Below are 19,725 nucleotides of genomic sequence, written 5' to 3'. Positions count from 1 at the left end.
GGGTCTAGGGTGTCAGGTAGGGTGGAGGTGATATGGTCCTTGACTAGTCTCTCAAAGCACTTCATGATGACGGAAGTGAGTGCTACGGGCGGTAGTCGTTTAGCTCAGCTACCTTAGCTTTCTTGGGAACAGGAACAATGGTGGCCCTCTTGAAGCATGTGGGAACAACAGACTGGGATAGGGATTGATTGAATATGTCCGTAAACACACCAGCCAGCTGGTCTGCGCATGCTCTGAGGGCGCGGCTGGGGATGCCGTCTGGGCCTGCAGCCTTGCGAGGGTTGACATGTTTAAATGTTTTCCTCACGTCGGCTGCAGTGAAGGAGAGTCCGCATGTTTTAGTTGCGGGCCGTGTCAGTGGCACTGTATTGTCCTCAAAGCGGGCAAAAACGTTATTTAGTCTCTCTGGGAACAAGACATCCTGGTCCGTGACGGTGCTGGTTCTCTTTTTGTAATCCGTGATTGACTGTAGACCCTGCCACATACCTCTTGTGTCTGAGCCTTTGAATTGAGATTCTACTTTGTCTCTATACTGACGCTTAGCTTGTTTGATTGCCTTGCGGAGGGAATAGTTACACTGTTTGTATTCGGTCATGTTTCCAGACACCTTGCCCTGATTAAAAGCAGTGGCTTTCAGTTTCACGCAAATGCTGCCATCAATCCACGGTTTCTGGTTTGGGAATGTTTTAATCGTTGCTATGGGAACGACATCTTCAACGCACGTTCTAATGAACTCGCACACCGAATCAGCGTATTCGTCAATGTTGTCGTCTGACGCAATACGGAACATATCCCAGTCCACGTGATGGAAGCAGTCTTGGAGTGTGGAATCAGATTGGTCGGACCAGCGTTGACAGACCTCAGCGTGGGAGCCTCTTGTTTTAGTTTCTGTCTGTAGGCAGGGATCAACTTAATGGAGTCGTGGTCAGCTTTTCTGAAAGAAGGGCGGGGCAGGGCCTTATATGCGTCACAGAAGTTGGAATAGCAATGATCCAAGGTTTTTCCAGCCCTTGACCCGCAATCGATATGCTGATAAAATTTAGGAGTCTTGTTTTCAGATTAGCCTTGTTAAAATCCCCAGGAACAATGAATGCAGCCTCCTGATATATGGATTCCAGTTTGCAAAGAGTCAAATAAAGTTTGTTCAGAGCCATCGATGTGTCTGCTTGGGGGAATATATACGGCTGTGATTCTAATCGAAGAGAATTCCCTTGGTAGATAATGTGGTCTACATTTGATTGTGAGGAATTCTAAATCAGGTGAACATAAGGACTTGAGTTCCTGTATATTGTTGTGGCCACACCACGTCCCGTTAACCATAAAGCATACGCCCCGCCCCTCTTCTTACCAGAAAGATGTTTGTTTCTGTCGGCGCGATTCGTGGAGAAACCAGCTGGCTGCACCGTCTCCGATAGCGTCTCTCCAGTGAGCCATGTTTCCGTGAAGCAAAGAACGTTACAGTCTCTGATGTCCTCTGGAATGCTACCCTTGCTCGGATTTCATCAACCTTGTTGTCAAGAGACTGGACATTGGCGAGCAGAATGCTAGGGAGTGGTGCACGTGTGCCCGTCTCCGGAGTCTGACCAGAAGACCGCTTCATTTCCCCCTTTTTTTGCCCCTGGACCCAGCTACCTGCCTCCTCCTGTGTATGTCCTTCTGCCTGCCCCTGGACCCAGCTACCCGCCTCCTCCTGTGTATGTCCTTCTGCCTGCCCCTGGACCCAGCTACCTGCCTCCTCCTGTGTATGTCCTTCTTCCTGCCCCTGGACCCAGCTACCTGCCTCCTGTGTATGTCCTTCTGCCTGCCCCTGGACCCAGCTACCTGCCTCCTCCTGTGTATGTCCTTCTGCCTGCCCCTGGACCCAGCTACCTGCCTCCTGTGTATGTCCTTCTGCCTGCCCCTGGACCCAGCTACCTGCCTCCTCCCATGTATGTCCTTCTGCCTGCCCCTGGACCCAGCTACCTGCCTCCCTGTGTATGTCCTTCTGCCTGCCCCTGGACCCAGCTACCTGCCTCCTCCTGTGTATGTCCTTCTGCCTTCCCCTGCACCCAGCAACCTGCCTCCTCCTGTGGTCCTTTACAAAGAAACACCTGCGCTTCAAACCAGCTCTCTGTATCCCATCGTGTTCATTACAATCTCACTGTTTTTCTTGAAGGTAAATGAAAAGATGACCCTGAGGCCAGACAGCCTGTGTGGTACAGCACATCTATTGAAGTGATAACGCCTGAGAAGCCGGTGTTTGGAGGATATATTGGCACGGTTCTGTTAGGGCCGAGACAAATTCCAATTTACCAACATATTCAAATAATGATTGACATGTTTTCATTAAAAAAACATTATTTGGAAGAATTTCATCCTTCCACAAGATATAGTTCCAACACAAATCTAGGGTTGCTACCTATGCCGTCTGGTCGTTGGTTCCATTGGTTCTGGTAGCCAGAGACGCGACCCAGTCGTTCAGTCTTTGTGTTCTGTATCTATGGACGCGACCCAGTCGTTCAGTCTTTGTGTTCTGTATCTATGGACGCGACCCAGTCGTTCAGTCTTTGTGTTCTGTATCTATGGACGCGACCCAGTCGATCAGTCTTTGTGTTCTGTATCTATGGACGTGACCCAGTCGTTCAGTCTTTGTGTTCTGTATCTATGGACGCGACCCAGTCGTTCAGTCTTTGTGTTCTGTATCTATGGACGCGACCCAGTCGATCAGTCTTTGTGTTCTGTATCTATGGACGCGACCCAGTCGTTCAGTCTTTGTGTTCTGTATCTATGGACGCGACCCAGTCGTTCAGTCTTTGTGTTCTGTATCTATGGACGCGACCCAGTCGTTCAGTCTTTGTGTTCTGTATCTATGGACGCGACCCAGTCGTTCAGTCTTTGTGTTCTGTATCTATGGACGCGACCCAGTCGTTCAGTCTTTGTGTTCTGTATCTATGGACGCGACCCAGTCGTTCAGTCTTTGTGTTCTGTATCTATGGACGCGACCCAGTCGATCAGTCTTTGTGTTCTGTATCTATGGACACGACCCAGTCGATCAGTCTTTGTGTTCTGTAGTCTATATGTGTCTGTCCACGTTAGTCTATATATGTCTGTCCATGTTAGTCTACATGTGTCTGTCCACGTTAGTCTCTATGTGTCTGTCCACGTTAGTCTACATGTGTCTGTCCATGTTAGTCTATATGTGTCTGTCCATGTTAGTCTATATGTGTCTGTCCATGTTAGTCTACATGTGTCTGTCCACGTTAGTCTACATGCGTCTGTCCACGTTAGTCTCTATGTGTCTGTCCACGTTAGTCTACATGTGTCTGTCCATGTTAGTCTTCATGTGTCTGTCCATGTTAGTCTCTGTGTGTCTGTCCATGTTAGTCTATATGTGTCTGTCCACGTTGTCTGAATTTGTGTTTCAAAACCTCATAGTCTTACCAGTTGTGCCTGTTGATCTTTGGTGCCTCATGCATCCTGTATAAACTAGTGAAGGTGCATCCTATATCCCTTATAAACTAGTGAAGGTGCATCCTATATCCTGTATAAACTAGTGAAGGTGCATCCTATATCCCTTATAAACTAGTGAAGGTGCATCCTATATCCTGTATAAACTAGTTAAGGTGCCTCCTATATCCTGTATAAACTAGTGAAGGTGCATCCTATATCCCTTATAAACTAGTGAAGGTGCATCCTATATCCTGTATAAACTAGTTAAGGTGCCTCCTATATCCTGTATAAACTACTGAAGGTGCATCCTGCATTCTACTACATGTCTCTCCCTGATAAGTACTGCTGTTTCTCTCCAGCAGCCATTTTGTTTGATCCCCCTCAACTGTTTGTCTTGGAGAAAGAGAGAGAGAGAGAGAGAGAGAGAGAGAGAGAGAGAGAGAGAGAGAGAGAGAGAGAGAGAGAGAGAGAGAGAGAGAGAGAGAGACATTCCCAAAAGAGAGAGAGAGAGAGAGAGAGAGAGGGAGAGAGAGAGAGAGAGAGAGAGAGAGAGAGAGAGAGAGAGAGAGAGAGAGAGAGAGAGAGAGAGAGAGAGAGAGAGAGGTGATCTGGTGCATTTGTCCCCAACCAAGAAGGATCTACAGCAGCACCTAGATATTCTGCACAGAACATAAAATTCAACATACCAAATATTTGAATCAGTTATAGAGCCCATTGCCCTTTATGGTTGTGAGGTCTGGGATCCGCTCACCAATCAAGAATTCACAAAATGGGCCAAATGCCAAATTGAGACTCTGCACGCAGAATTTTGCAAAAATATCCTCCGTGTACAACGTAAAACACCAAATAATAATAATAGAATATCTGCTAATTATCCAAATCCAGAAAAGAGACGTTCAATTCTACAACCACCTAAAAGGAAGCGATTTCCAAACCTTCCATAAAAAAGCCACCACCTACAGAGAGATGAACCTGGAGAAGAGTTCCCTAAGCAAGCTGGTCCTGGGGCTCTGTTCACAAATACAGACACACCCTACAGAGCCCCAGAACGGTAACACAATTAGACCCAACCAAATCATGAGAAATCAAAAAGAGAATTACTTGATACTTTGGAAAGAATTAACAAAAAAACAGAGCAAACTAGAATGCCATTTGGCCCTAAACAGAGAGTACACAGTGACAGAATACCTGCCCAAACTTAAGGAAAGCTTTGACTATGTACAGACTCAGTGAGCATAGCCTTGCTATTGAGAAATGCCGCTGTAGGCAGACATGGCTCTCAAGAGAAGACAGGCTATGTGCTCACTGCCCACAAAATGAGGTGGAAACTGAGCTGCACTTCCTAACCTCCTACCCAATGTATGACCATATCACATTTACATTTTACATTTAAGTCATTTAGATAGACGCTCTTATCCAGAGCGACTTACAAATTGGTGCATACACCTTATGACAACCAGTGGAACAGCCACTTGCATCTAAATCTTGTTGGGGGAGAAGGATTATCTTACCCTAACACTTACCCTATCCTAGGTATTCCTTGAAGAGGTGGGGCTTCAGGTGTCTCCGGAAGGTGGTGATTGACTCCGCTGTCCTGGCGTCGTGAGGGAGTTTGTTCCACCATTGGGGGCCAGAGCAGCGGGAACTGTACTTCCTCAGTGGTAGGAAGGCGAGCAGGCCAGAGGTGGATGAACGCAGTGCCCTTGTTTGGGTGTAGGGCCTGATCAGAGCCTGGAGGTAATGAGGTGCCGTTCCCCTCACAGCTCCGTGTGGCGAGCACCATGGTCTTGTAGCGGATGCGAGCTTCAACTGGAAGCCAGTGGAGAGAGCGGAGGAGCGGGGTGACGTGAGAGAACTTGGTAAGGTTGAACACCAGACGGGCTGCGTGCGTTCTGGATGAGTTGTAGGGGTTTAATGGCACAGGCAGGGAGCCCAGCCAACAGCGAGTTGCAGTAATCAAGACGGGGTTATGACAAGTGCCTGGATTAGGACCTGCGCCAGCTTCCTGTGTGAGGCAGGGTCTGTGTGAACACTTTAGTGTTGGATGTTGTAGAGCATGAACCTGCACAGGAACGGGACACCGCCTTGATGTTAGTTGAGAACGTGTGGGTGTTGTCCAGGATCACGCCAAGGTTCTTAGCGCTCTGGGAGGAGGACACAATGGAGTTGTCAACCGTGATGGCGAGATCATGGAACGGGCAGTCCTTCCCACCTCAGGGAGGAAGAGGAGTCCCGTCTTGCTGAGGTTCAGCTTGAGGTGGTGATCCGTCATCCACACTGATATGTCTGCCAGACATGCAGAGATGCGATTCGCCACCTGGTCATCAGAAGGGGGAAAGGAGAAGATTAATTGTGTGTCTTTATTCTGCATAGCAATGATAGGAGAGACCATGTGAGGTTATGACAGAGCCAAGTGACTCAGGGGTGGTGTATAGCGAGAATAAGAGAGGGCCTAGAACAGAGCCCTGGGGGACACCAGTGGTGAGAGCGCGTGGTGAGGAGACAGATTCTCGCCACGCCACCTGGTAGGAGCGACCTGTCAGGTAGGACGCAATCCAAGCTGGAGAGTCTTTAATGGTTGGCAGATGCCCAACTCGGAGAGGGTGGAGAGGAGGATCTGATGGTTCACAGTATCGAAGGCAGCCGATAGGTCTAGAAGGATGAGAGCAGAGGAGAGAGAGTTAGCTTTAGCAGTGCGGAGCGCCTCCGTGATACAGAGAAGAGCAGTCTCAGTTGAATGACTAGTCTTGAAACCTGACTGATTTGGATCAGGAAGGTCATTCTGAGAGAGATAGCGGTAGAGCTGGCCAAGGACGGCACGCTCAAGAGTTTTGGAGAGAAAAGAGAGAAGGGATACTGGTCTGTAGTTGTTGACATCGGAGGGATCGAGTGTAGGTTTTTTCAGAAGGGGTGCAACTCTCGCTCTCTTGAAGACGGGAGGGACGTAGCCAGCGGTCAGGGATGAGTTGATGAGCGAGGTGAGGTAAGGGAGAAGGTCTCCGGAAATGGTCTGGAGAAGAGAGGAGGGGATAGGGTCAAGCGGGCAGGTTGTTGGGCGGCCGGCCATCACAAGACGCGAGATTTCATCTGGAGAGAGAGGGAGAAAGAGGTCAGAGCATAGGGTAGGGCAGTGTTGAGCAGAACCAGCGGTGTCGTTTGACTTAGCAAACGAGGATCGGATGTCATCGAAAAGAGACTTCTTTTCAAAATGGTTGACGAAGTCATCTGCAGAGAGGGAGGGAGGAGGGGGGGCTCTGATTCAGGAGGGAGGAGAAGGTGGCAAAGAGCTTCCTAGGGTTAGAGGCAGATGCTTGGAATTTAGAATGGTAGAAAGTGGCTTTGCAGCAGAGACAGAGGAGGAAAATGTAGAGAGGAGGGAGACATGAAAGGATGCCAGGTCCGCAGGGAGGCGAGCTTTCACTTCCATTTCCTCCTGCCCGGTAGCCCTATTAGAGACACATATTTCCCCAGATCACACAGATCCACAAAGAATTACAAAACAAATCAATTTAGATAAGCTCCCATATCTACTGGGTGAAATTCCACAGTGTGCATCACAGCAGTAAGATGTGACCTGTTGCCACAAGAAAAGGGCAACCAGTGAAGAACAAACACCATCGTAAATACAACCCATATTTATGTTTATTTATTTTCCCTTTTGTGCTTTAACTATTTGCACATCATTATAACACTGTACATAAACATAATATGACATTTGAAATGTGTCTATTTCTTTGAAACTTGAGTTATTTTACTTGCTTTAGCAAGAATTCCACCTTGTAGATAATGGACTAGTCCAACTGGACAGAATTCCACCTTGTAGATTGATGGACTAGTCCAACTGGACAGAATTCCACCTTGTAGATTGATGGACTAGTCCAACTGGACAGAATTCCACCTTGTAGATTGATGGACTAGTCCAACTGGACAGAACTCCACCTTGTGGATAATGGACTAGTCCAACTGGACAGAATTCTCAGTCTTCCAGAATGATTCTGATTCTGTTCCGGAGATGACATCCGTTTATCCACTGATACCCTCCATCCATCCGCACCTGTGTGTGTGTGTGTGTGTGTGTGTGTGTGTGTGTGTGTGTGTGTGTGTGTGTGTGTGTGTGTGTGTGTGTGTGTGTGTGTGCGTGCGTGCGTGCGTGCGTGCGTGCGTGCGTGCGTGCGTGCGTGCGTGCGTGCGTGCGTGCGTGCGTGCGTGTGTGTGTGGGGGTGTGTGTGTGTGTGTGTGTGTGCGTGCGTGCGTGTGTGCGGGCGTGCGTGCTTGTGTGTGTGTGCGTGTGTGTGAGAGCCGGGATGATATTTTCACCAGAAGGGAGGTATTGTAGAGCGTGGAGTTTACATTGAGCTATACTTACTGAGACGTGGGTTAACAGCAGTCACAAGACATCTATATGTGTCTGTCTCACTGCAGCCAGCATGGCTGAGGCTTTCAGAGGAGGCTTTTAGTGTCTGTGTGAACACTTTAGTGTTGGGTGTGTGTAAAGTAAACTTCTGCATGTCTGTTTTGGTGGTCGTATCACTTATGTCTATATGCTCACTGGACGGTGTGTGTGTGTGTGTGTGTGTGTGTGTGTGTGTGTGTGTGTGTGTGTGTGTGTGTGTGTGTGTGTGTGTGTGTGTGTGTGTGTGTGTGTGTGTGTGTGTGTGTGTGTGTGTGTGTGTGTGTGTGTGTGTGTGTGTGTGTGTGTGTGTGTGTGTGTTTGTTCTCTGTTCACTCAGCTTTATAATGTTCAGTCTACTGGATAGACAAGGCCATCGTCTCTCTACCTCACCACCTCAGCGGTGCAGTGTCCAGTCCAAACACTGTGTCCCTGGTCTTTCTCTGGTCTAGCCCCAGGCTCTGCTGACCCTGTCTGCCTGACTGCCATGTGGTTCTGTCATTTTCAGGGGTTGAGAGGAGAGGAGAGAGGACAGGGAGATGAGAGAAGATGAGAGAGGAGTGAGAGAGGACAGAGAGGAGAGAGATAGGAGAGAGGACAGGGAGATGACATTTGAAATGTCTTTATTCTTTGTAACTTCTGTGAGTGTGATGTTTACTATTCATATTCATTGTTTATTTCACTTTTGTTTATTATCTACTTCACTTGCTTTGGCGATGTTAACATATGTTTCCCATGTGGAGTAGAATGTAGGAGAAGGAGAGAGAGATGGCAATAAAGCCCTTAAATTGAAATGTAATTTAATTGAGAGAGAGAAAGAATAGAGGAGAGAGGACAGTTGAGGGAGAAAGCGGAAGGGGGAAATCCTAGTAGCCCAAGAGGTAGGGAGGGTTGGAGAGATGGTGAGGGAAAGAGAAGAGGAGGAGATGAAGGGACTTGAAAATCAGAGAGAGAGAGAGAGAGAGAGAGAGAGAGAGAGAGAGAGAGAGAGAGAGAGAGAGAGAGAGAGAGAGAGAGAGAGATATATACAGATATACAGAGAGAGAGAGAGAGAGAGAGAGAGAGATATACAGAGAGAGAGAGAGAGAGATATACAGAGAGAGAGAGAGAGAGATATACAGAGAGAGAGATACAGAGAGAGAGATACAGAGAGAGAGATACAGAGAGAGAGATACTGAGAGAGTGAGAGACAGAGAGAGTGAGAGACAGAGAGAGAGAGAGAGGGAGAGGGAGATATAGAGAGAGGGAGAGGGAGGGAAACATCAGGGGTGGATGGAGTAGAATGTAGGAGAGGAGAGAGAGATGGCCTGCTAGTGGTGAGGGTGGGGCAGGGTGGGGGGACCGTCCCAAATGGTATCCTCTTCCCTTTATAGTGCACTACTATCTACCAGGGCCAATGGGGTATAGGGCTCTGGTCAACAGCTCGTGCACTATTATATAGGGAATAGGGTACCGCTTGTGAATTAACTGGAGAGTCTTTAATTGGTTGGCAGTCACGGCCCATTAGCTGTGACAGAGGCTGCTCCCGTCTCCACGACAACGCTGATGGATGTCACCTAGCAGAGGGACCAACCACTGAGAGACATGACAGCCAGGGGGAGGGGGAAGAGAGAGAGAGAGAGAGACAGAGAGAGAGAGAGAGAGAGACAGAGAGACAGAGAGACAGAGAGACAGAGAGACAGAGAGAGAGAGAGAGAGAGAGAGACAGAGAGAGAGAGAGAGAGAGAGAGAGAGAGAGAGAGAGACAGAGAGACAGAGAGACAGAGAGACAGTAAGAGAGAGATCGACAGAGAGAGAGAGAGAGAGAGAGAGAGAGAGAGAGAGAGAGAGAGAGAGAGAGAGAGAGACAGTAAGAGAGAGAGAGAGACAGAGAGAGAGAGAGAGAGAGAGAGAGAGAGACAGAGAGAGAGAGAGAGAGAGAGAGACAGAGAGACAGAGAGACAGTAAGAGAGAGAGAGAGACAGAGAGAGAGAGAGAGAGAGAGAGACAGAGAGACAGAGAGACAGTAAGAGAGAGATCGACAGAGACACACACACACATACACACACACACAGACATATAAGCTCTGTCAGGTTGGATGGGGAGCATCGCTGCACAGCTATTTTCAGGTCTCTCCAGAGATGTTAGATCAGGTTCAAGTCTAGGCTCTGGCTGGGACACTCAAGGACATTCAGAGACTGAAGCCACTCCTGCGCTGTCTTGGCTGTGTGCTTAGGGTCATTGCCCTGTTGGAAGGTGAACCTTCACCCCAGTCTGAGGTCCTGAGCGCTCTGGAGTAGGTTTTCATCAAGGATCTCTCTGTACTTTGCTCCGTTCATCTTTCTCTCGATCCGGACTAGTCTCCCAGTCACTGCCACTGAAAAACAGCCCCACAGCAGGATGCTGCCACCACTATGCTTCACCGTAGGGATGGTGCCAGGTTTCCTCTAGACATGATGCTGCCACCACCATGCTTCACCGTAGGGATGGTGCCAGGTTTCCTCTAGACATGATGCTGCCACCACCATGCTTCACCGTAGGGATGGTGCCAGGTTTCCTCTAGACATGATGCTGCCACCACTATGCTTCACCGTAGGGATGGTGCCAGGTTTCCTCCAGACGTGACGCTTGGCATTCAGGCCAAAGAGTTCAATCTTGGTTTCATCAGACCAGAGAATCTTGTTTCTCATGGTCTGAGAGTCCTGAGAGTCCAAGCGACCTGTCATGTGCCTTCTTCTGAGCAGTGGCTTCCGTCTGGCCACTCTACCACGAAGGCCTGATTGGTGGAGTGCTGCAGAGATGGTTGTCCTTCTGGAAGGTTCTCCCATCTCCAGAGAGGACCTCTGGAACTCTGTCAGAGTGACCATCGGGTTCTTGGTCACCTCCCTGACCAAGGCCCTTCTCCCCCGATTGCTCAGTTCAGTTTGGCCGGGCGGCCAGCTCCAGAAAGAGTCTTGGTGGTTCCAAACTTCTTCCATTTAAGAATGATGGAGGCCACTGTGTTCTTGGGGACATTCAACGCTGCAGACATGTTTTGGTACCCTTCCCCAGATCTGTGCCTCGACACAATCCAATCCTGTCTCGGAGCTCTACAGACACTTCCTTTGACCTCATGGCTTGGTTTTTGCTCTGACACGCACTGTCAACTGTGGGAGCTTATATAGACAGGTGTGTGCTTTTCCAAATCATGTCCAATCAATTGAATTTACCACAGGTGGACTCCAATCAAGTTGTAGAAACATCTCAAGGATGATCAATTTCTAGTCTAATAGCAAAGAGTCTGAATACTTATGTAAATAAGGTATTTCTGTTTTATTCTTTTTAATACATTAGAAGAAATATCTAAAAACCTGTTTTTCGCTTTGTCATTACAGGGTATTGTGGGTATATTGATGAGGAAAAACAAAATAATTTAATCCATTTTAAAATTAAGGCTGTAAACGTAACAAAATGTGTAAATAGGGAAGGGGTCTGAATACTTTCTGAATGCTCTGTAACATCTAGATGTGTCATCCAGGAGCTCAGTGAAGCTTCTCCCTGAGGGAAACAGACACTCATATCCACTGTAACATCTCTCTCTCTCTCTCTCTCTCTCTCTCTCTCTCTCTCTCTCTCTCTCTCTCTCTCTCTCTCTCTCTCTCTGTCTCTCTCTCTCAGTCTCTCTCTCTCTCTCTCTCTCTCTCTCTCTCTCTCTCTCTCTCTCTCTCTCTCTCTCTCTCTCTCTCTCTCTCTCTCTCTCTCTCTCTCTCTCTCTCTCTCTCTCTCTCTCTCTCTCTCTCACTCTCTCTCTCTCTCTCTCTCTCTCTCTCTCTCTCTCTCTCTCTCTCTCTCTCTCTCTCTCTCTCTCTCTCTCTCTCTCTCTCTCTGTCTCTCTCTCTCAGTCTCTCTCTCTCTCTCTCTCTCTCTCTCTCTCTCTCTCTCTCTCTCTCTCTCTCTCTCTCTTTATCTCTCTATCTCACTCACTCCATCTCTCTCTCTCTCTCTCTCTCTCTCTCTCTCTCTGGCTCACTCCCTCTCTCTCTCTCTCTCTCTCTCTCTCTCTCTCTCTCTCTCTCTCTCTCTCTCTGTCTCTCTTTATCTCTCTCTCTCCCCTCTCTCTGTCTCACTCTCTCTCTCTCTCTCTCTGTCTCTCTCTCTCTCTTTATCTCTCCTCTCTCTCTCTCTCTCTCTCTCTCTCTCTCTCTCTCTGTCTCACTCTATCTCTCTCTCTGTCTCTCTTTATCTCTCTCTCTCTCTCTCCCTCTCTCTCTGTCTCTCTTTATCTCTCTCTCTCTCTCTCTCTCTCTCTCTGTCTCTCTTTGTCTCTCTCTGTCTCTCTTTGTCTCTCTCTGTCTCTCTTTATCTCTCTCTCTCTGTCATAGGCTACCGGTCTCTTTACTTTCAAGCATAGTTGGCTTTTGACTGAGCGATGTACAAAGGGTAGTCTAATATTTGTTTTGTAACAGGAATAAAACAGTCCTGTCAGAAAGGAGTAAAGTAAGCATTATCCTGTTAGTCCTGTTGTTTATGAAGCGTGTGAAGCAGTAACATTTGATTTGATTTGCACTAAACTAAATCTATATCAGGTGACGTGCTGCTATGTGATCTTCTTACCAACGGTAAATGCATCTGTTTTATCATTAGTTCTACGTTTCAACTGTTTTGTATTAGCCATAATTATTATTCCTGTGTATCAAAGAACTCTGTTTCCACCCAAAATAACAATATCTGCGTGCAGTACAGTTGATCAACCACTAGGAGGTGTGCGTTCGCATGGTCTTAGATTAGCATGGAGGTACACGCACTTTCCCGCCAAGTTGAAAATACTAACCTTTTCGAGAAAACTGTCGGACTGAAGGTTTGTGCTCACGCACCTTTGATAAATGAGGTCCTTCCTGGTGTGAATAAGATGGTTGTAGTGTGTGGAGACACCCTCACTAAACATGGAGTCTGTTAGTGCTGAAACTATGGACCAGTCTGTTAGTGCTGAAACTATAGACCAGTCTGTTAGTGCTGAAACTATAGACCAGTCTGTTAGTGCTGAAACTATAGACCAGTCTGTTAGTGCTGAAACTATAGACCTGTCTGTTAGTGCTGAAACTATAGACCAGTCTGTTAGTGCTGAAACTATAGACCAGTCTGTTAGTGCTGAAACTATAGACCAGTCTGTTAGTGCTGAAACTATAGACCAGTCTATTAGTGCTGAAACTATGGACCAGTCTGTTAGTGCTGAAACTATAGACCAGTCTGTTAGTGCTGAAACTATAGACCAGTCTGTTAGTGCTGAAACTATAGACCAGTCTGTTAGTGCTGAAACTATAGACCAGTCTGTTAGTGCTGAAACAGACCAGTCTATTAGTGCTGAAACTATGGACCAGTCTATTAGTGCTGAAACTATGGACCAGTCTATTAGTGCTGAAACTATGGACCAGTCTATTAGTGCTGAAACTATGGACCAGTCTATTAGTGCTGAAACTATAGACCTGTCTGTTAGTGCTGAAACTATGGACCAGTCTGTTAGTGCTGAATCTATAGACCTGTCTGTTAGTGCTGAAACTATGGACCAGTCTATTAGTGCTGAATCTATAGACCTGTCTGTTAGTGCTGAAACTATGGACCAGTCTATTAGTGCTGAAACTATGGACCAGTCTATTAGTGCTGAAACTATAGACCAGTCTGTTAGTGCTGAAACTATGGACCAGTCTGTTAGTGCTGAAACTATAGACCTGTCTGTTAGTGCTGAAACTATAGACCTGTCTATTAGTGCTGAAACTATGGACCAGTCTGTTAGTGCTGAAACTATAGACCTGTCTGTTAGTGCTGAAACTATAGACCAGTCTATTAGTGCTGAAACTATAGACCAGTCTGTTAGTGCTGAAACTATAGACCAGTCTGTTAGTGCTGAATCTATAGACCTGTCTGTTAGTGCTGAAACTATGGACCAGTCTATTAGTGCTGAATCTATAGACCTGTCTGTTAGTGCTGAAACTATGGACCAGTCTATTAGTGCTGAAACTATGGACCAGTCTATTAGTGCTGAAACTATAGACCAGTCTGTTAGTGCTGAAACTATGGACCAGTCTGTTAGTGCTGAATCTATAGACCTGTCTGTTAGTGCTGAAACTATAGACCTGTCTGTTAGTGCTGAAACTATAGACCTGTCTATTAGTGCTGAAACTATGGACCAGTCTGTTAGTGCTGAAACTATAGACCTGTCTGTTAGTGCTGAAACTATAGACCAGTCTATTAGTGCTGAAACTATAGACCAGTCTGTTAGTGCTGAAACTATAGACCAGTCTATTAGTGCTGAAACTATAGACCAGTCTGTTAGTGCTGAAACTATAGACCAGTCTATTAGTGCTGAAACTATAGACCAGTCTGTTAGTGCTGAAACTATAGACCAGTCTGTTAGTGCTGAAACTATGGACCAGTCTATTAGTGCTGAAACTATGGACCAGTCTACTAGTGCTGAGAGAGCTGTAACTAGGCTGTAGACAGAGAGCTACCACTAGGCTGAGAGCTGTACCACTACGCTGTAGACCAGAGAGCTGTACCACTAGTGACAAAAGCTGTACCACTAGTGCTGTAGACAGAGAGCTGAAACACAGACCAGTCTGTACCACAGGCTGACCACTCTATAGACAGAGAGTTGTACCACAGAGAGCTGTACCACTAGGTCTGTAGACAGAAAGCTGTACCACTAGGCTGTAGACAGAGAGTCTGTAGTGCAGAGAGCTGTAGACCACTGTCTGTAGACAGAGAGCTGTACCACAGAAACTAGGCTGGACCAGTCTGTTACCACTGAAAGCTGTACCACTGGCTGTAGACAGAGAGCTGTACCACTAGAGCTGTAAAGAGCTGTAGACCAGAGAGCTGAAACTATAGACCAGTCTGTTAGTGCTGAAGACAGAGAAACCACAGAGACTGTACCAGAGAGCTGAAACTATAGAGAGCTGTACCACAGAGAGCTGTACCACTAGGCTGAAGACAGACTAGCTGTACCACAGAGAGCTGTACCAGTCTGTTAGTACCACTGAGACTATAGACCAGTCTAGGCTGTAGACAGAGAGCTGTAACCTGTAGTGCTGAGGCTGTACCACTAGGCTGTAGACAGAGAGCTGAAACTACCACTAGGCTGTAGACAGAGAGCTGTACCACAGAGAGCTGTACCACTAGGCTGACCACTAGGCTAGACAGAGAGCTGTACCACAGAGAGCTGTAGACAGAGAGCTGTACCACTAGGCTGTAGACAGAGAGCTGTACCACTGTAGACAGAGAGCTGTACCACTAGGCTGACAGAGAGCTGTACCACTAGGCTGTAGACAGAGAGCTGTACCACTAGGCTGTAGACAGAGAGCTGTACCACTAGGCTGTAGACAGAGAGCTGTGTACCACAGAGAGCTGTACCACTAGGCTGTTGACAGAGAGCTGTACCACTAGAGAGAGCTGTACCACTAGGCTGTAGACAGAGAGCTGTACCACTAGGCTGTAGAGAGAGCTGTACCACTAGAGAGACAGAGAGCTGTACCACAGAGAGCTGTACCACTAGGCTGTAGACAGAGAGCTGTTAGAGCTGTACCACAGAGAGCTGTACCACTAGGCTGTAGACAGAGAGCTGTACCACTAGGCTGTAGACAGAGAGCTGTAGACCACTAGGCTGTACCACAGAGAGCTGTAGAGGCTGTAGACAGAGAGCTGTACCACTAGGCTGTAGACAGAGAGCTGTACCACTAGGCTGTAGACAGACAGCTGTAGAGCTGTACCACAGAGAGCTGAGGGGAGAAGGAGGTAGAGGAACGAGGGGAGACAGGCTGTAGAATGAGGGGAGAAGAGTAGCTGAACGACCACTGAATGTAGGGAGAAGAGAGCTGACCAGGGGAGAAGGAGGTAGAGCTGAACGAGGGAGAAGGAGGTAGAGAGCTGTAGAAGGAGGTAGAGGCTGAGGGAGACAGAGAGCTGTACCACTAGGAACGAAAGAAGGAGGTAGAGTGAACAGGGAAGACAGAGAGCTGTACCACTAGAGCTGAAGACAGGAGGTAGAGCTGACCACTAGGCTGTAGAAGGAGCTGTACCACAGAGGAAGACAGGAGAGCTGTACCACTAGGCTGAAGAAGGAGGTACCACAGAGAGCTGTACCACTAGGGAAGACAGAGAGCTGTACCACTAGAATGTAGGGACAGAAGGAGGTAGACTGTAGGGAAGAAGACAGAGAGCTGTACCACAGGAGCTGTACCACTAGGCTGTAGAGGAGAGCTGAACCACAGGGAAGAAGGAGGTAGAGTGTACCACAGAGAGCTGTACCACTAGGCTGAGACAGAGAGCTGTACCACTAGAGCTGTAGAAGGAGGTAGAGCAGGGAAGAAGGAGGTAGAGAGCTGTAGAAGGAGGTAGAGTGAACGCTGGAAGAAGGAGGTAGAGAGCTGAACCACTAGGAAGAAGGAGGTAGAGTGAACGAGGGAAGAAGGAGGTAGAGAGCTGTAGAAGGAAGAGGCTGAACGAGGGAAGCTGTAACAGGAGGTAGAGTGTAACAGAGGGAAGACAGAGAGCTGTGAACGAGGAGAAGGAGGTACCACTAGGCTGTAGACAGAAGCTGTAGGTAGAGTGTACCACAGGGAGAAGCTGTACCACTAGGCTGTTGACAGAGAGCTGAAGGAGGTAGAGAGAGCTGAACGAGGGAAGAAGGAGTACCACTAGGCTGTAGGGAAGAAGGAGAGAGTGAACCACAGGGAAGAAGGAGGTAGAGTGAGAGCTGAGACCACTAGGCTGAGTGAACGAGGGAGACAGAGAGCTGTAGAGTGAACGAGGGAGCTGAAGGAGACAGTAGAGTGAACGAGGGAAGAGAGGTAGAGAGGAGAGAGCTGAACGAGGGAAGAAGGAGGTAGAGTGAACAGAGGGAAGAAGGAGGTAGAGTGACCACGAGGGAGAAGGAGGTAGAGAGGGAGGTAGAGTGAACTGGGAAGAAGGAGGTAGAGTGAACGAGGAGAAGGAGGTAGAGAGAACGAGGGAAGAGGAGGGGAGAAGGAGGTAGAGTGAACGAGGGAAGAAGGAGGTAGAGTGAACGAGGGGAGAAGGAGGTAGAGTGAACGAGGGAGAAGGAGGTAGAGTGAATGAGGGAGAAGGAGGTAGAGTGAACGAGGGAAGAAGGAGGTAGAGTGAACGAGGGAAGAAGGAGGTAGAGTGAATGAGGGAAGAAGGAGGTAGAGTGAACGAGGGAGAAGGAGGTAGAGTGAACGAGGGAAGAAGGAGGTAGAGTGAACGAGGGAAGAAGGAGGTAGAGTGAACGAGGGAGAAGGAGGTAGAGTGAACGAGGGAAGAAGGAGGTAGAGTGAACGAGGGAAGAAGGAGGTAGAGTGAACGAGGGAAGAAGGAGGTAGAGTGAACGAGGGAAGAAGGAGGTAGAGTGAACGAGGAAGAAGGAGGTAGAGTGAACGAGGGAAGAAGGAGGTAGAGTGAACGAGGGAAGAAGGAGGTAGAGTGAACGAGGGAAGAAGGAGGTAGAGTGAACGAGGGAAGAAGGAGGTAGAGTGAACGAGGGAAGAAGGAGGTAGAGTGAACGAGGGAAGAAGGAGGTAGAGTGAACGAGGGAAGAAGGAGGTAGAGTGAACGAGGGAAGAAGGAGGTAGAGTGAACGAGGGAAGAAGGAGGTAGAGTGAACGAGGGAAGAAGGAGGTAGAGTGAACGAGGGAAGAAGGAGGTAGAGTGAACGAGGGGAGAAGGAGGTAGAGTGAACGAGGGAAGAAGGAGGTAGAGTGAACGAGGGAAGAAGAAGGGGAGAAGGAGGTAGAGTGAACGAGGGAGAAGGAGGTAGAGTGAACGAGGGAAGAAGGAGGTAGAGTGAACGAGGGGAAGAAGGAGGTAGAGTGAACGAGGGAAGAAGGAGGTAGAGTGAACGAGGGAAGAAGGAGGTAGAGTGAACGATGGAAGAAGGAGGTAGAGTGAACGAGGGAAGAAGGAGGTAGAGTGAACGAGGGAAGAAGGAGGTAGAGTGAACGAGGGAAGAAGGAGGTAGAGTGAACGAGGGAGAAGGAGGTAGAGTGAACGAGGGGAGAAGGAGGTAGAGTGAACGAGGGGAGAAGGAGGTAGAGTGAACGAGGGAAGAAGGAGGTAGAGTGAACGAGGGAAGAAGGAGGTAGAGTGAACGAGGGAAGAAGGAGGTAGAGTGAACGAGGGAAGAAGGAGGTAGAGTGAACGAGGGGAGAAGGAGGTAGAGTGAACGAGGGGAGAAGGAGGTAGAGTGAACGAGGGAAGAAGGAGGTAGAGTGAACGAGGGAGAAGGAGGTAGAGTGAACGAGGGGAGAAGGAGGTAGAGTGAACGAGGGAAGAAGGAGGTAGAGTGAACGAGGGAAGAAGGAGGTAGAGTGAACGAGGGAAGAAGGAGGTAGAGTGAACGAGGGAAGAAGGAGGTAGAGTGAACGAGGGAAGAAGGAGGTAGAGAGAAGGAGGTAGAGTGAACGAGGGAAGAAGGAGGTAGAGTGAACGAGTGGAGAAGGAGGTAGAAATCGAGGAAGAGGAGGTAGAGTGAACGAGGGAAGAAGGAGGTGAGTGAACGAGGGAAGAAGGAGGTAGAGTGAACGAGGGGAGGTAGAGAGGAGGTAGAGTGAACGAGGGAAGAAGGAGGTAGAGTGAACGAGGGAGAAGGAGGTAGAGTGAACGAGGGGAGAAGGAGGTAGAGTGAACGAGGGAAGAAGGAGGTAGAGTGAACGAGGGAAGAAGGAGGTAGAGTGAACGAGGGAAGAAGGAGGTAGAGTGAATGAAGGAAGAAGGAGGTAGAGTGAACGAGGGAAGAAGGAGGTAGAGTGAACGAGGGAAGAAGGAGGTAGAGTGAACGAGGGAAGAAGGAGGTAGAGTGAACGAGGGGAGAAGGAGGTAGAGTGAATGAGGGAAGAAGGAGGTAGAGTGAACGAGGGGAGAAGGAGGTAGAGTGAACGAGGGAAGAAGGAGGTAGAGTGAACGAGGGAAGAAGGAGGTAGAGTGAACGAGGGGAGAAGGAGGTAGAGTGAATGAGGGAAGAAGGAGGTAGAGTGAACGAGGGAGAAGGAGGTAGAGTGAACGAGGAAGAAGGAGGTAGAGTGAACGAGGGAAGAAGGAGGTAGAGTGAACGAGGGAAGAAGGAGGTAGAGAGGAGGTGAGTGAATTGGGAAGAAGGAGGTAGAGTGAACGAGGGGAGAAGGAGGTAGAGTGAACGAGGGAAGAAGGAGGTAGAGTGATGTTTGAGGAACCTCCCACTCTCTCTCCTCCACTGTGTGTTTCTGCAGTTCTACAGTCTCTATGTCCTCCCTCTCATTTAGCCAGTGGTTTCCCTCTCTCACTCTCTCTCTCAATCTCCCTCCGTCTTTCTCTCTCTATCGAACCCTCCCTCCTTCCCTTGACTGCCCCCTCCTCCATCTCTATCTCTTCACCCCCTGTCCTTCTGTCGTCATCCATCATATTATCCAGCACGACTCACCCACATTGTAATTGATGGGATATTCCACTATAACACAACTCCTATGATATCTCTTGAATATGCAGTTTGGAATGTGTCACTAATTGTTGCCGCGAGCTGTTGTGTTCCCCTCACACCCTCCGTCTCATTCCCCTCCATCCCTCCATCCTCCCTTCAAACCTGCATGACCAGCACCAGATGAACAGTCCCTGGGCTGAGGAGCCAGCACCAGAAGAACAGTCACTGGGCTGAGGAGCCAGCACCAGAAGAACAGTCACTGGGCTGAGGAGCCAGCACCAGAAGAACAGTCACTGGGCTGAGGAGCCAGCACCAGAAGAACAGTCCCTGGGCTGAGGAGCCAGCACCACAAGAACAGTCACTGGGCTGAGGAGCCAGCACCAGAAGACACATCACTAGGCTGAGGAGCCAGGACCAGAAGAACAGTACACTGGGCTGAGGAGCCAGCACCAGAAGAACAGTCACTAGGCTGAGGAGCCAGCACCAGAAGAACAGTCACTGGGCT

Source organism: Oncorhynchus keta, unplaced genomic scaffold (assembly GCF_023373465.1).
Source record: "Oncorhynchus keta strain PuntledgeMale-10-30-2019 unplaced genomic scaffold, Oket_V2 Un_contig_9774_pilon_pilon, whole genome shotgun sequence".
NCBI lineage: Eukaryota > Metazoa > Chordata > Actinopteri > Salmoniformes > Salmonidae > Oncorhynchus > Oncorhynchus keta.
Note: the sequence above shows the minus strand (reverse complement) of the source record.